Source organism: Wyeomyia smithii, chromosome 3 (assembly GCF_029784165.1).
Source record: "Wyeomyia smithii strain HCP4-BCI-WySm-NY-G18 chromosome 3, ASM2978416v1, whole genome shotgun sequence".
In the NCBI taxonomy this organism is placed as follows: Eukaryota; Metazoa; Arthropoda; class Insecta; order Diptera; family Culicidae; genus Wyeomyia; species Wyeomyia smithii.
In genome coordinates this window covers 71,002,283-71,018,111 of record NC_073696.1, presented here as the reverse complement: position 1 = coordinate 71,018,111, position 15,829 = coordinate 71,002,283, and the positions used below count along the sequence as shown (strand labels likewise).

The following is a 15,829-nucleotide window of genomic DNA, read 5'->3' as shown; positions in this document are numbered from 1 at the left end:
GCCGATGCCGTTGAGCAAAGGATGATAGTTTCACCACCGACGTGGAGGGTAGTTAAAATTTCAAACACGAAAAAGCTGTACCGGTAGAAATCTGAAGATTAAACTTCCTGTGATCTGCATTAGACGTTCGCTTTGGAAATTATCCTCCAAAAATTTTGACTCCATCTACTGTAGCTGCAGAGCTGTATTGTGGTTGCAAATTTAGTTTCGAACTTACCCTTCCTTTGTACGTCCTGAAATTGAACAAATAAACTTTATGTAATTATTGTTTGATTTAATTCAATTATCATGGGAACAGGCGAAATGTATCATTTTTCTGATAAATGGAATGATTTTTTTTTACCGTTGTTTATTTATAAATCAGGTTCATGCTGTTATTTCCAGGAAATTCAATTTGTTGGGCGTTTGTTCTAATGATATCATTATATTCTTGCAATATGATCCTCTATTTGAATGAGAATTATTATGCGGGACGCCAATTAAAATTTTACGTTTCAACTTCAATGATGATCGTAATCAAAAATTTTAAATTGTTCTTGTTACTTTAAAAAACTTCATTGAATAAACTAAAAAAACATGGTCGAATCTTTAACAGGCGCGTCATAAGCACTTTAGAGCAGCACATAATGTTCGACAGCATTAAGTACGTGACATTAATTGTAAATTTATGGCTGTGTATTTAGTTCAGGTACAAACCCCACCTGAATTATTGATTACCGCCAATCGAATGGCTTCGGTGCGATAATTAATTTGTACTGTAATCATTCTCGGTAGATTATTTTTTACTGACTCGTGATCGCATTTACGAAATTTGCACTATAACGGGAATGCTTAACATTATTCCGATAAACTGTCGTAAATCAACGATCGAAGAGCACATACATACACACATAGATATTGGCTTGAAAGCGTCAGTTTAGTTCAGTTATTGTTGGCATTTGGTTGGTAAAAATCAATACTGGCTGACTAGTGTTACACATTCTGATATTTATTACTGGCCTATGGTGTCTTGTTTTGTATGTTCACAAATCAGAAATAATTAGGTAGTTCTAGAGACTTGTAGCCTTGTTTCGATAGGAAATTATAATTCTTGAGGTCTTGACTCCAACAACGAACAGCTGCTTATTAAATTGTCAGAGTGACTGGTTAAACTTGTATTGTTTAATTTTTACCTCTCCACGATGTTTTATTTTCGAAGCCTATATTAATTAAGTTGTATCGCTGATAACAGGCATATGCACTCATCTCAAGATTCTCACACGCAGCAGTCATCTCCTGCTTCTTATTGGGAATACAGCATGAACCAGCATTCTCTAGCTAACCTATCTCACTGCTGTTGTCTCTGTAAAGAAAATCTCTCGCTCGAGTGTCATTGTTTATAGCAATCTGTGCTATTTGCGGTGAGATGAAGAGAACTGTATATTTTCTATCATTGTCCTGCTTTTGCTCAAATGACAGATGCTATAATTGACTCAATCTTTTGACTGTAACGATCTCTTTTCGAAAGAAAGTTCTAGATGTTATTGAGGGTTATTAATGCATTTTAATCAATTCACTCTTATAAATTAGCATTATTTATATACAAAAAAGTAGGAGGGTGGCATTCAAGACACGACCGCATGACGTTAAATTAAGTTGCTTTTATATTGCATCAAAACAAATACTAGCCGGAATTGTAACGCTCGTATACTCTGTAATTTCATCTAACAGTGCATTTCTAAATACTAAGACGATAAAGCAAAATAAACTTTAATTCACACTAGTTGAATGGAAAAAAAACTCATTTATATTTGCGCCTATACTCGGTAATTCAATTTAACAAATTCGGTATAATTTTCCTTTCTCAGCAAACAGCATACTCAACGAAACTATTCCAAAATAGAGACCAAAACTATTGAAACTGTTCAACATTGAAGGGATAAAACTCACGCTAGGTTAGCTCCAGCCCAGAATACAACTTCAGGTATTTTGAAGAATAAAAACAGTTTCAATAACTTAAAAAAAAAAAAAAAACTAGAGCTTAATCATACATTTTTTGCGTAGTTATTTTCGGTGTCAAGGTTTTCGCGAGTGACAAAAAACCATATTTTCTTCTTGAATTATGATTTAGAACAATTCAAAATGCTTAGGTTTTTTTAATTGCCATCTACCGATGACGAATACACACATGCTACCGGCGGACGCACAGCTATTAGCAGTGGGCCATTGGCTAGAATCCAACACAACGCGACCGATACAGACAATATTAGTAACATATCCGAACATGTTCAGCTATGCTGTGCAGTGCTACGGTGCCGGTTGGTGCGTCTGCTGTGAGACGCTGTGATCGATTGAATCGCCTGCTCAGCTACTGCTTCGCTGGTTGTGGGTCGAGCTAGTTTTTGGTTTCTTGCTGGAAACCAAAAAAATATACAAAAATATACAAAAAAAATATACAAGTTCACACCAGAAATTCGTGATCGATTTTGTTGAGAGGGTCTTTATATCGCCAAACAATCGCTTCAGATCCGGTGTCAAATTTCCGTTGAGCTCAAATAATGTGACCGTCATTTCCAACGAATATTTGCTTCCTATATTGCCCACTTTAGTGCTGCTATACAGTTTGATGATGTAAATTTCGTTTGGATGAGGTATTTAGTTTTATTGCGCTATTCCATAGGAAACTATAGTGGATATTGCGAAATTTTTCGAGCAACTCAGGAATCTCGAGATCCCGGGAATCAATGTTTCTGTTAGCTGGATCCGGGAAATCGTTCCGCGGAATGCAATTCGATATCAAATGTCCCAATTCTACTAAGGTTAGACCTCATGATCACCCGCTTATCAAAGTGGACGCTGTTACCTTGCGGATACGAAGCTCTCCATCTGGATTACTTTTTTGAGTTTCGATTTAGTATTTTTTTATTTTTCAAGATAACCTAAATATGTTCTACCTATATATCTTTAATATTTTCTGGCTCAGTTTAAAAATGGTTATTGCCAGCGAAGTTATTTTTGATATATTCACAATTCAAAATAGAAAACTGTAATCTGATTTTATGTTGTGCCTTTTTTAAAATTGCTATAGTTGGTCTTTACCGAAAAATTGAGGACCCGTTTTTTTTTTGTTTGGCCCTTAGAGTGACACTTTCTGCTCAGCTACTGCTTCGCTGGTTGTGGGTCGAGCTAGTTTTTGGTTTCCAGCAAGCGTCAATCGTCCTCTCGCTGCAGTAAACGGTTATACAGGTCAGACTCGATTATGAGGAATATCAAAAAAAATTTCATTCCGGATAATCGAGTTTTCCGGAGAATCGAATCACACAAAAATACTAAAATTTTGCGATTAACGAACATAAAATAAATATTTCTTTCCTTTATTTTACTTGCATGATGCAGTGGCGTAACCAAAAGTTACTTCTGAGGCGAAAGGGGGTAAAATCTTAAGAAGCGAAAAAAATGAATTGGACATTGATTATTTTCACTCAATTCGAACTTGTCCCAAACATGCTGAAAGTGACTTAAATGGTAACAAATATGCCAGAAGGGATGGTAAAGGCAAAATTTCGGAATAAAAATTGATAACGGACACCAAAAAAATAAAATTCCGGATAATCGAGTCTAAAATTCCGGATAATCGAATTCCGGATAATCGAGTTTCCGGATAATCGAGTCTCCAGATAATCGAGTCCGACCTGTACAATGGAGACTAGAGCTTTTATAAAGACAACTGAGAGTTAAACTAGCCATGGGTGTGTCGCAAAACAAAAAATCGTAAACTATAGAATGGCAAAAGAAGAAAAGTATTTTCGATAGCTTCCCAGCCGTCGTTGAGAAATGTATACAAAGAGAAGCAGGTTTATAATTAAACTGCAATAAATGTTTTGGCGAGTGACAGAGATATATATTGACTTTTTCAATTAAGATTTGGAGCACTTAAAAATGCCTTGGTTTATCTCATAAAATAAAACTTAAGGGTGTATTCCGCGATGACGTATTTTAAGGTAAAACCTCATTGAATCTAAAAATGGCCGACTTCGAGTCACCACTTCGAATTTTCAAAGGCACAAGAATCGAAAATACTCATTGCGTTCCCTATGAAAATTCTATGTTTTATTTGCTTTCCCACAGCAAACATAAAATAGCATTTTCACAGGGAGCGCAATCACTATTTCCGAGTCTTGTGCTTTCGAAAATTCGAAGTGGTGATTCGAAGTCGGCCATTTTTGGATTCAATGAGGTTTCACCTTCGGGAAAAACTGTTTCTTGGAATGAGTTATCGATAGTCAAAGACTGGAGAACTTCCAGCTAGGTCGAGCTCAACGAGTTATGATACTCATTTATTCGTGGCACTTTCTATTTATAGTGCATATCGAGTACAGTTCTTCCTATGAGTGAGCTGGGGTGACGTCATGTCAATAAATACAATTTGAAAAGATTGGGGTTTTCTTCAAATAAACATTAATCACCGCGACCGGTATGGGTTTCACTGGGTTTGGTAAAAGGGATGACGGGTAGAGAAATCAAAAATAGAGGCACAGAAAGTGTGCTTCTTTAGCTGTCATTATAATTTGCTGCCTGTACATCATTTCATTCGGGGTTTTCTCATGCTGTCTGTATACTATTCTACAATACTACTTTCTCTTGCTACAACATCCCCCTTAGAGAGAATAATGCAATAAGAAAGGATTATTTTAAATTGTCCTTTCCTAATTGTCTCGCACAATTTTTATGATTTCTCTGCTTCTTTTCTCTTCCTTTTGTTTTTCTATCCCCTTGCTTTTGTTAACTCGTGAGCTATTTGTTATTTAAAATGTATTGTGGAAGGTTTTCCTTTTTTTCCAAATAATAATTCGAACGGAGTGAAATCTGTATGTGGAGTCATCTCCCCCAGTACTCCCAGCTGGTCTCGAGGTACGATGCTGGCCTAACAAGCCAGTAGTCGTAGGGTCGAGTCTCGACTCTGGAGAGACTGTTAGGGTCAGTAGGATCTCAGCGCTATCCCCACAATTGTCCTGTACACTTAACAGTTGGCTGCGAAGTCTGTGTATAATAAAAAGAAGGTCGAGTTCCGATACGTAATGTAGCACCAAAGCTTTGCTTTGCTTTTACGGAAGAAACAACGTTCCATGCGAAATAAGATGACTTGTCGACAGTTTATTCCTTTCAGATTACGCAACAGAATGTTTGCCTGTCTGTGGGAGTGGAATTTTTGACGTTAACTAGCGTCTATATCGAAGTTAGGCGCCTGAATGTGAAAATCTAGTAATTCAACCAGGGAAAACCAGGAAAAAGTGGTCAGGTTTTGAGCGCTTTTATATCAGTCATTTCTTTTCATAATTTCGAGGTTATGGCTGATCGGGAATTCTTTTACGGTTAAATGTATGTAACAAAAATAACCTATTCCTATATCATGTGTAACAGACGGAAAACCGCAAATTTCAGCATTTGCAAGCCAAGAAAAATTCAACATTACCTCAAGAACGTGTTGGTGGCCCTGAGAAGGGCTGGTTGTAATTTCTCGTGCAGGATGATAGCAGATAACAAATATGCAGCACTTACGCTATTGCGTCTTAAAACAAAATGTTTATAGTTTGACATCACAGCAGAATTTCCACCTTCAGACTCATGTCTACCATAGGCAATATCAAACACGCAACAATCTGCTTCTATTCGACACGGAGACGGGAACATTTTCTTCTTCCAAGCCGCAAAACATGACCCAATACATGTTATTTCGTTGCCTCTATGAGAGCTTTATCGGTCCGGCTCGACAGAATGTTCACAAGAAATCATTTTTGTGTTACGAAACTGAGAAAATCTGTAGGAACTAAAAAAAAAAGGCGGAGCTTATCAAAAGATCGTTCTGAGCCAGAATGTATGAGATGTATTTTTCGTACATTTGTATTACGACATACGAATTAAAATTTTTCGAACGTTGTAGAATGGTATAACTGAAAATACATAAGTCACACCCCTTTTCAGAGTCAGAGCTAATATCGTGCGCTATCTGACCATGAAGCATTTATGCGATAATCGAATGAAAATTGCAATTGCAGCAACCGACCTTTTCCAAGGCTACTAAATGTATTTGGAAGAGCATAATGAATGGTTATTACTAAACTGCAACTGTGGTTTGATGCTGCTGCGAATGCACAGCAGTGTGATGTTTATTACGATTTGTTGATACTGCGATTCAATCCGATTTCAAACAGAAAAGTTCGGCACGTTCTTCTCAAGGTGCTGAGTCTGTTTTAAAAAAATCACTACACTTTATTAGCAAGGTTGTAACGTCTTGGAGAAGACGGTTATAGTTTGACAACACAGCAGAATTTCGACCGCTTCACACCATTGAATTGATTAACCCTAATCGAGTGTATTTTCAAAGCTATTGCAAAAAATTTATCGACATAAGACAGGCTGTCGTAATTCTACGTTAACTAGCGGTCGAGTATTATAAACAACCTCTTCCACTTTTTTTAAATACATGAAGTTATTGGCTGGGCTGGAGCCAACCTAGTATGAGCTTTATCGATTTAATGTCAAACAATTTTAAAATTAAAATTTTCTCTTGAATCGTTCTGGTCTCCAATTCAGATAGTTTCGTTGTGTTTGCTTTTTGCTTAGATAGGAAAATTTTACCCAATTCGCTAAATTAAATGATTGTCTTGGTAGTGCAGCTACGAACAAAGGTTTGATTCGAATATGTATGAAATGACAGCGATTAAATAAGAGAGATCCATTCTTTTAGTATATATTATTATTTATACCGTTTTACCGTCTCAGTATACCAAAATGCACTGTTAAATAAAATTGCAACAAATACTGGAGATGCTATTCCCTCTACTATTTGTTTTAATGGAATATAAGAATACCGTAGTCAACGTCATGCGGTCGTATCATGAATACCACCCTCATATTCAAAAATTGGAACGATACAGAGATGATTAGGGTGCCCCGTGCGCTGAGATGACACGCAAAATCGTGCAGCGTTCCACTATAGCTGATTCTCGAAAGGAAGCTGATGTACGATAGAGCTGTAATTCTCATGGCGATTTTTTTCGAAAAGACAAAACTTTTGATACTTACCGCTAAACGAAATTCTTCAGCTCGATTTCCATTGACACCCTACTGTACACCATATATATTATGCGATAAACAACAGTTCTAATATTGTTCTTGAATTGATCATGGGCTAAATTACCGACGGTTTCTTTAGTAGCACGCGCGTTGCGCGGTAAGCGATATTGCTAAAGATAGCAAGAAAACACTTCATCTTTTACGTTGTTCTGTCCTATTCTCTCTTTTTAATATTCTCATGCATTCATATCCCTACTAGAATACAACCCGTATTGAGAGTAAGTGATGTGAGCGCGCCAAACTACTGTTTTTCAATTCTGTTGTGCTACAGGATAGTCATTGATTTGGGAATTTCCTGCAACGCTACTGATCACTCTTAAAAATAGTTATCTTATCATAACTAACATCCGTCCACTGATAATACTAGAGTTTAGTATTGTTTTGCATACAATCAACGCGCTAAGCGTCACAACATGATATCATCCATAAGCCCCGTTGATTTTTTGGGAGGAGGAAAAATGTGGCCAACGTCTTAGTCTTCTAAACATATAAAAATGCAGCTCTGTCTGTCTGTCTGTCTGATCCAAATAGGCTCGGAAACTACTGAACCGATCGGCGCGAAATTTTGTATATAGGGGTTTTAGGGGCCGAGAAAGGTGACTAAGACAGTTTGAGACCCCTTCCTCTTCTGGAAGAGAGGGGTCCCATACAAATGAAACACCAAATTTTGCACATCTGGAAAACTAACTAAGCAAATGGAACCAAATTATTGATCGTAACGGTATTCGAGCTTTGCCACACGATGGGGCAAAGCGGTAGTTAGCGATGGGCAACAATGCGAATGATTTTTAGGGAACTATTTTTCCAAAATAAAGTTGCATTTTATTACCAAAAAAAATGGTGAGAGCTTTGTTGCGCACCGTTCATTGACTATTTAAATGTAAATTATTATACAGTGAATCGTAAAAAGCTTTCCATGCTTACGAAACAATTAAACTTTCATATCATTAAATCGTTAGTTTGTCAATTAACTCTATATTTAGACCATCGGAATGGAAGCGGTCATTGTTATCATTAAAGTTCATTAAACTTTTTTTTGGCCGCACGCTGTGCTTCACGCTTCGGCCCTGAACGTCTAACGCTTTTTACGCACTTTACCTGGCCCAGCAGGAGCTGCGTTTGACAGTGGGCCCGAACGAACGAAACGGCGTCGATCGACAGGATGCTCACCGCAAGCGGGGACACTTTAATTCCAATATTTATATACATGTGGTTTGTTTCGCCGGTTGACGGGGTGTGGGATACCGTGAGCTGCGTTAGGTTATGTTTCTCCCCCGGAACTAATGTTCTGTTCTGAGCTGTGAAACGGCGGGTGCTGCCTTCGGGTGCAAAAACCAACGAAACGTGCCGGAAAAAAAGCTTTCATACATCATCGCAATTATGGGCTGTGGTGGTGAAATGGGACCATAGGACATCCCCTTATGAGCTCAACCGACGCTGCCTATGTCAGTAGTGCCGGAATAAAGCGGAAGCGTGTGAAGCCGAGTTCTATATTTTCTATTTGCTGATTACTGTACGCGGATTCTCGCTTTATCCATTTACCATAAACTAGTTGGGAATATTCATGTGAAATGAAGGGGCTCACGTGCTATGTATCCGTTGGTAATCTACATTTTTGTCGATTGGCAAACGGAGTGCGAGTCTCACTATGGAATATGGAGCCGATTTGGTGTAACTTTTCGTTTGGCGCTGGAGCAAAGGTTTACGAAGCTTATACAGGATTTTTTCATTTATATTCGTCACTCCAAAATGATAGTTGTGGTAAATGTGTATCCAAAAACCACCAGCTTCGGCACGGGGCGCGCGGCAATAGTTTCGGAGATAAAATGAAATAATAAAATTTAATCAAACAAATTGATAACTTCAACATACGGCATTCCGGGCTGGCTTCGGTTGGCAGGAGCGCCGTTTTCGAGGCTTGCTCACCGTTGAATGTGAAGGAACCTCGAGCACTACGGTGGAAAGGATAAAACATTCCAGATAATACAGGTCATGCACGAACTCTGGTTGTGGTTCACAGCCGACCGGTAAAGAGGTGGGGAAGCACGACGAAGTAATTTTGTAAATGGAATGGAAAATATGTGAAGGGATTTGTGCAAAATGTTTGTACTGGAGAGGCATTTTTTTCTGGCTTGGAGTGAACGCATGTGTGGGTCCGTAAATCTGTAGCTAATTTAACCGCTGGTTTGTCTAATGACAAATTGTGTGACAAATTGGCACATTGTGGAAGAGTTTTAAGAGATAATCGTCTACTTGGACTGTAGAGTAGTAAATTAGAATTTTTTTTATTGAAAATTAATAGTATCCAGCACAACGGTACAGCTCTTAGAACTGCTGGTACGCATCGAGAAGAAAATTGCTCTCCCCAAACGCAAACTGGCAATAAAAATGATCTCAATTTTTCACCTGAATCAGCACTCTTCCTTATTTCCCGTATGGAAAAACCTACGAACGTAACAAGGCCTCCCATTGGAATACGACCAACTTCGCTCTGCAGTGGGGCATTTATTCAAAGTGCAATAGCAACATTTTTTCGGCCTTTCGACGCACCGCAGAGCTTCGAAGGCATTTCAATTCTGCAAGCTTTGCAGTCGGTAAATTCCTCCGACTGAAAACTATAAAAGTTACGATCTGGCAGCAAAAGTTTCCCATTGCCTGGAGCAATAGTAGCAAACCGGGCCTGCAGAATGAGCCTTCGAAAGTATTTTTCTCTTCCGGACAGTGCAGGGTGCTATTTTCCATGGGCATTGAAGCTTGAAATTTATTGCTAATTACGAATGGGATTTCGAATTCATTGAAAATGTGCATGAAAAAATGAAATTGCCATGACACAGATTTTGAATAGATGTAGAACGCTGTGCCGACGCTGTGCATTCACCGTACCAAAAGAATTTACACAGTTCGGAATCATTAGAGCGAATGCAAGAACCGATTGGTTTTCCCTCGGTTCTAACACTGGGAGTGCACAAAAAGAAAAAAAAACTGTAGTTCGAATCACAATTGGCGCTGATTTGAAAAGCGTTGTTCCAAGACCCAAGCTCCCTCGGAAATGGAGGCAGCGCTACTACGTGAGGTTGGTGCTCGCTGCAAATAAATTGCCGGCCATTTTGTTCATTGATCCGTTCATAAATTATGGAACGAAACAACACAACCGCAAACAACACTTGTAGAGTGTCGAACGAATAAATTATTTAGCCAAAATCCTTGCCGAGTGCGATTAATATAATTTCACAAAATGGAACTAATTACTTTTTCATTGTTCTGATTCACATGTTAGCGAAGAGGCTTCGAAACAAAGCGCGTGTGAGAGAGAGAGAGTGAACCCGCTCGCGCGATTCGAAGCCGATGCAGTGGCAATGTTCGAAACAATCGGAGCTAATTATTCTTCCATTTTCAAATAAATTAAAGTAGCCAAAACGAGAGTAACGGTTTCCGGATAACATTTGAAGGAACGTACTACGTACAACCGAAACGGAATTAATCTGTACTCTTTCACAGTAAAATAAACGACAGCTCAAGAATTATGTCGTGGCAAATTATGCGATTGTTGAACAGCTAAACTAGTGTATTTAAACGGAAATAAATATGAAGGCTAAGGGAATTCGTTCAATATTCAGTGTATACTTTTGTTATTGATTGAATTGTTTTCAGCTGTTCCATTTATTAGTTTTTCTTGATATTTTCAATGCACAGTTAGAGTAACTTGATTTAAGAACAAGTAGGGCAAGTAATAGTTCTCAATAAACTACTACTTACTAAGCTAAAAGGAGACTGTTTCGACAAATAACTATGAACTTTTCTCAATTTTTTATGTTTCATTCATAAGATTAAAGATCCCTTCACCTATTAAGGTGTAGACACAAATGTTAAAAATCATATTATAGTTCTCAACTCTAAGGCATCTCTCACGAACTGTGATGCACACGGAAATAATGTTACTTTGCTAAGACCATTAAAAACCCATTCTGGTTAGAGTTTTTATTTCTTCTAATGTAGCAACCATCATCGCATCGCAAGCGGTGTCAATGAAGCTGTGAAAATTTTCTCTAGTGGCTCTGCTTCTCTAGCGTTGCCCGTCACCGGATCCTCCTGAGTTCAAATGGGAAGGACAAACGTGTGTTCACAAGTGGTCCTCGTACGTTTTTTATCTTTGTTTTCACACGTCGGGAAAGACACAGTCCGGGTTGCTCTGAAGATGTAGTATGTACGTACTAATCAGATACTGTAAAAGTGTTTGTAATTTCCGATTGCTGCTCTGTATTCCCAATAAAGTAGCCGATTTCATCCGGTGCAGGAGTTGTGGCTGTGTGAAGAAGTACCCACCTACGTGTCTATTGGCGATATTAACATCAAACGTTTTGAGACTCGGTCTTGCAGCGGCGAGAACACTCTTGAAGCGGATGTTAACAATTGTTCTCCTGGACAAAGCGGGTTAGCAGAATTTTCAGTATCCGAGACGCGTCGTCAGCTTAAAGGGCTATTCCCACTGCTTCCGTTCCGGGACCGGGCCGGGACCGGGCTCGTCCGGGACTTTTCATGCATTCACACTGCGCCGTGCTTGAACCGTGCCTGCGCTGCGCTCTGGCTGAGAAATGTTGATGTTTGTATGTGAAAGAACGTCTTTCTCTTTTTTTCATACCGCAGCTCACTCCGCGCGAAATATGTCACTACAACATACACGCATCCACCCGATTGCCTTCCGTGCACTCTCCGGCCAACACAAAGTATCGTCGGCAACGATAGTTTTTCTCTCGCACTGCGGCAGCACGACGGCAACTCAACGCTGCCCCGGTCTGGGCACGGCGCGTCGGTGTGAATGCGTTCATAAGAACGCATGCAATCAATCTCAAACGAGCCCGGACGACACGCGGAACAGCCACGGCCCGGTCCCGGCCCGGTCCCGGCCCGGTCCCGGAACGGAAGCAGTGGGAATAGCCCTTAAAGCTTTGTGTCTTTCAGCATTGTTTTTGTCCTGGGTTTTAAATACATGTTCATTTTTTTAATTTGTCAAACCCTATCGAAGAAAAGTTAAAAGCGAGAAACAACATAAATAAATTTACATTATATTAACAAAATGAAACATATTCTTCATAAAGATTCGCAGCTCCCCCATCGACGACGTTGTTAAACATCAACATCATATGATCAAATGATAACTCATCACAGACGATCCCCCCCATCCTCATCTAGCTCATAATCTATTTATACAACGCAGCCTTCCGGATTGCACATTTCGCCCTTTATGGATGTTTCGCAATTCAAAATTAATGTTGATGCTTATTGAACTCATTTGAGCGAAATGAATGGCGTTTGGCGAAAATCCGCCGCTCCTCACCGTCGTGGCCTTCCTGGTTGTAATCGCCGACCGGGGCACACATAATTTTGCCATCATAAACACTTCGCTGGCGAGGCCGCACGCGACGCGGTTTCCCATTTCGCGCAAATGGAATATGTTCTGATATCTTCGTTCTTTCATAAATAATGTGTTTTTTATGATTTCCATCGTCATCGGGTTTTATTGCGAAATTATGTGATCATGCGGCAGATGACACTTTTATGCTCCACAAACTTTCACCGCCGCCACTCGCCGCCGCCGCTGATGAATGAGTCGGAGCTGTCATCATTTCGCCATAAAACTAGTGTCCCGCTTGCAGGGGCCGCTCGTTTGTGGCAAGAAATATGCTCACTTTGGCGTCCTCCACGGACAAAGGAGCTTTTTTGCGGGTACATTTGCTAGTTGGGTGGCAAATAATCCCGGTGCTGTTTTTTTTTGTCCTGTTGCGGGTAAAACTTTTCTTGGTCCCCGTGGCCTTGGGTTGACCCTATCGTGTCTACTCGGTGGCTTGACGATACTCATTTACTATGCAAATTCGTTTGTTATTTTTACTGATTCTCGTTTTACGACGGCCAGAGACCTGTTTAATACTTTCGGTATGATGTTTATTACTTCGCTGGAAACCAAAACTTTATTTTACCGAATGGCTTCCTTATTGCAGTACACTTAATTATTTCCGTTCGGACGGCCTCTTTTAAGTGACTTCGACTATTTTTAATTTTTTTAATTTAACTTTTTTTCACCATTGTAACTGACTAAATGAAGCAGACAGCTGAAAAATGCCGTTCATCAACTTTACCATGTTTTATCCCGTGGTGAGTAAACACCACGCAAACCTTTCGCAGGTCAATATTTGTGGTACTGTTTCATGCGAGCTTCGTATGTATTATTAAATGCGGATTACCTGCGGTAAATAAATCCGGAAAAAATCATAAAAGCGGGTCAAATATTTTACGCCCGCGTTTGGAGGCTTTATTTTGAATTTGTTCATTGCGTAAAAGTAATGCAAATAAATTGAAACATATTTGTTTTTAAGCAAGTTGTACGTAAATGCTAAGGCAAACAGAAAATATTTTTTCGATATCCTAAAATAGCAGCTTGATATGTAAATAGCATAAACATATGCATCAATAACAAAAATATTGACTTTCAATTTCACAATTAGTGCTTTGAATTATCAAAATTAGACAAACTGTTTTTTACACAAACCATCCAAACTTCGGAAAAAAAATATCCAAAATATTTTTACACTAACCATTCTTGAAAAAAAAAATTGTAAAACTAAATTTAAACTCTGAACATTAACTTTAAAACTTTTAACTCTTAGCTTTTCACTCTTTACTCTTAACTTTGACGTTGGATTAACGTTTATATCGATGTTAGACGCCTGAATTTGAAAATCTAGTTGATCAACCAGGAAAAACCAGGGAAAAGTCGTCAGTCTTTGAACGCTTATATATCAGTCATTTCTTTTCAGAATATCGGGGGTTGGCATCAACCGATCAGAAATTCGTTTTACGGTTAAAATAATGTAACTAAAACAACCCTTTGTTTGAGAATCACTATTTAAAAATTGGTAAATAACATCGATTGTCTAAATCATATTGAGCAACCAATCATTACCTCATAACATTACCTCATAACGGATACAACCGATCTGACTTTGTAAACGATTTATTGTTGTTGTTTCACTCGAAGTCACTTTCTATTTTCTATGCTTTTTTACTTTGCCTACCATTCTTTAACCTTGGTATATAAGGTACCATTCGAACATTTCACCCCATCATTCACATTCCAAAACTCTACCGGTATCATACGCACGCCATCGAATTGAATTTTTCTTTCGTGAGTTGACCGGCAAAGCGAACTGTTTTTTCTGGAGCAGCAGGAAGCGGGTGGTAGCAAATATTGATCGCCTATAAAAGCGCACGCCATCGAATTAAATTTCTCAATCGTTTGAGCTATAGCTACCCTCACATTGCTATAGCACGTGTACGGGTAGCTATAGTGAGTGTTTATCGAAGATTTAGTATTAGCTCGTTTATTCGTTAACATTCTTCAAAAATATTGAAACGCCTAAACGAACACGGTTGTAAATTCGACTTTGCAGCAGCGATTTAAACTCCTCCAGTCAGTCTTTATTCATCGAAGAAAAATTACTGCCGATGATTGATCGACACTTAGGGACGATTCATTAATGATGTCACGCAAAATTTGGAAAAAATTATCTCCCCCCCTCCCCCTTGTCACAAGCTGTCACAATTTCCTTGACCCCCCCCCTTAATTACGTCACGTTTTTATAGAAGAGGGAGGGGCTTCTTTAGTAATAATTGATTGAAAATCGAGAAATTTGTAAGGAATGCATTTTTTCTTAATAAGAACTATTTACTGAAAGAAAAACTGAAACTAAAAGGAAAAAAATTATAGAAGATAACTAGAAAAGGCGTTCAGTTCTTAGTCCAAGGATGCTGTTGATGGTGTCGCATATCAACGAGATAGAAAGCCGAGACAGTAACTGCAGCATCATTGCTGAATTTTAAAAGACCATCAATATTTAGTTCCTCTTCTTCAATCAATTCGCAATTCAAATCTTCTTTACATGTTACAATAGCCAAGCATTCTTATTTATATTTTGTCACAATTTTTGCATTGATTGGATTGAGAAATACTAAAAATTAATGAAATTACGCTGTCATTCATAAACGAACATGCTCGGCGAAACAGAATTAACGAACATTATGCTGTGGTTAGGTATGTGACTTTTTTATTTATTTATTAATTTATTTTTTTGAGTTGAAATGTGATGTCACACTTAGGCTAACCCCCCCTCCCCCCTATGTAATAAAATGTCACAATAATCGAAAATTGCAGAAAACACTAGAGTTACAATGCCGTCTACTATTAGTTTTAATGGAATATGAAAATACCGTAGTCCAACGTTATGCGGTCGTGTCTTGGATACCACCCTCCTACTTTTTGTCTTTCTCCTAGAAAGGTATAACAATCACTGGCAAAACCAAAGGTATAAAAGTGCTCGCAATGGCCGAATGTCATATATCACTCGACTCAGTTCGACGAACTGAGTATTTTCGGTATGCATGTGTGTATGTGTTTGTGTATGTGTGGTTGTGTGTGCGCAACTTCTCAGAGATGGCTGGACCGATATTTATGAAATTGATTGCAAATTGAAGGTCAAGTTGCGCCATAGGTTGATATTGAATTCCATTGTAATCGGATTTTTAGTTTAGAGGTTATGTATCAAAATGTAACAATCACGAAACATCAATATCTCAGAACGGGCCGTCTCCAGAACCCTTAACTAATAAATTTCGTAATGATTAAATTAATGGTTCAAAAGTTATATAAAGAAATGTTATC

General features: G+C 38.6%; 1 protein-coding gene and 1 pseudogene across 1 annotated transcript in view; one reads left to right on the top strand and one right to left on the bottom strand.

Moving 5' to 3' along the window:
* LOC129726923 (chaoptin) overlaps window positions 1-15,829 on the bottom strand; it is a 471,022-nt gene that overhangs the window by 372,158 nt on the left and 83,035 nt on the right. Inside the window, exon 2 of the mRNA XM_055684186.1 lies at window positions 218-233. The gene's annotated coding sequence lies outside the window, so the exon portion shown is untranslated. The remainder of the gene's footprint in view (window positions 1-217; window positions 234-15,829) is intronic.
* On the top strand, window positions 6,880-6,980 carry LOC129733503 (U6 spliceosomal RNA; annotated as a pseudogene).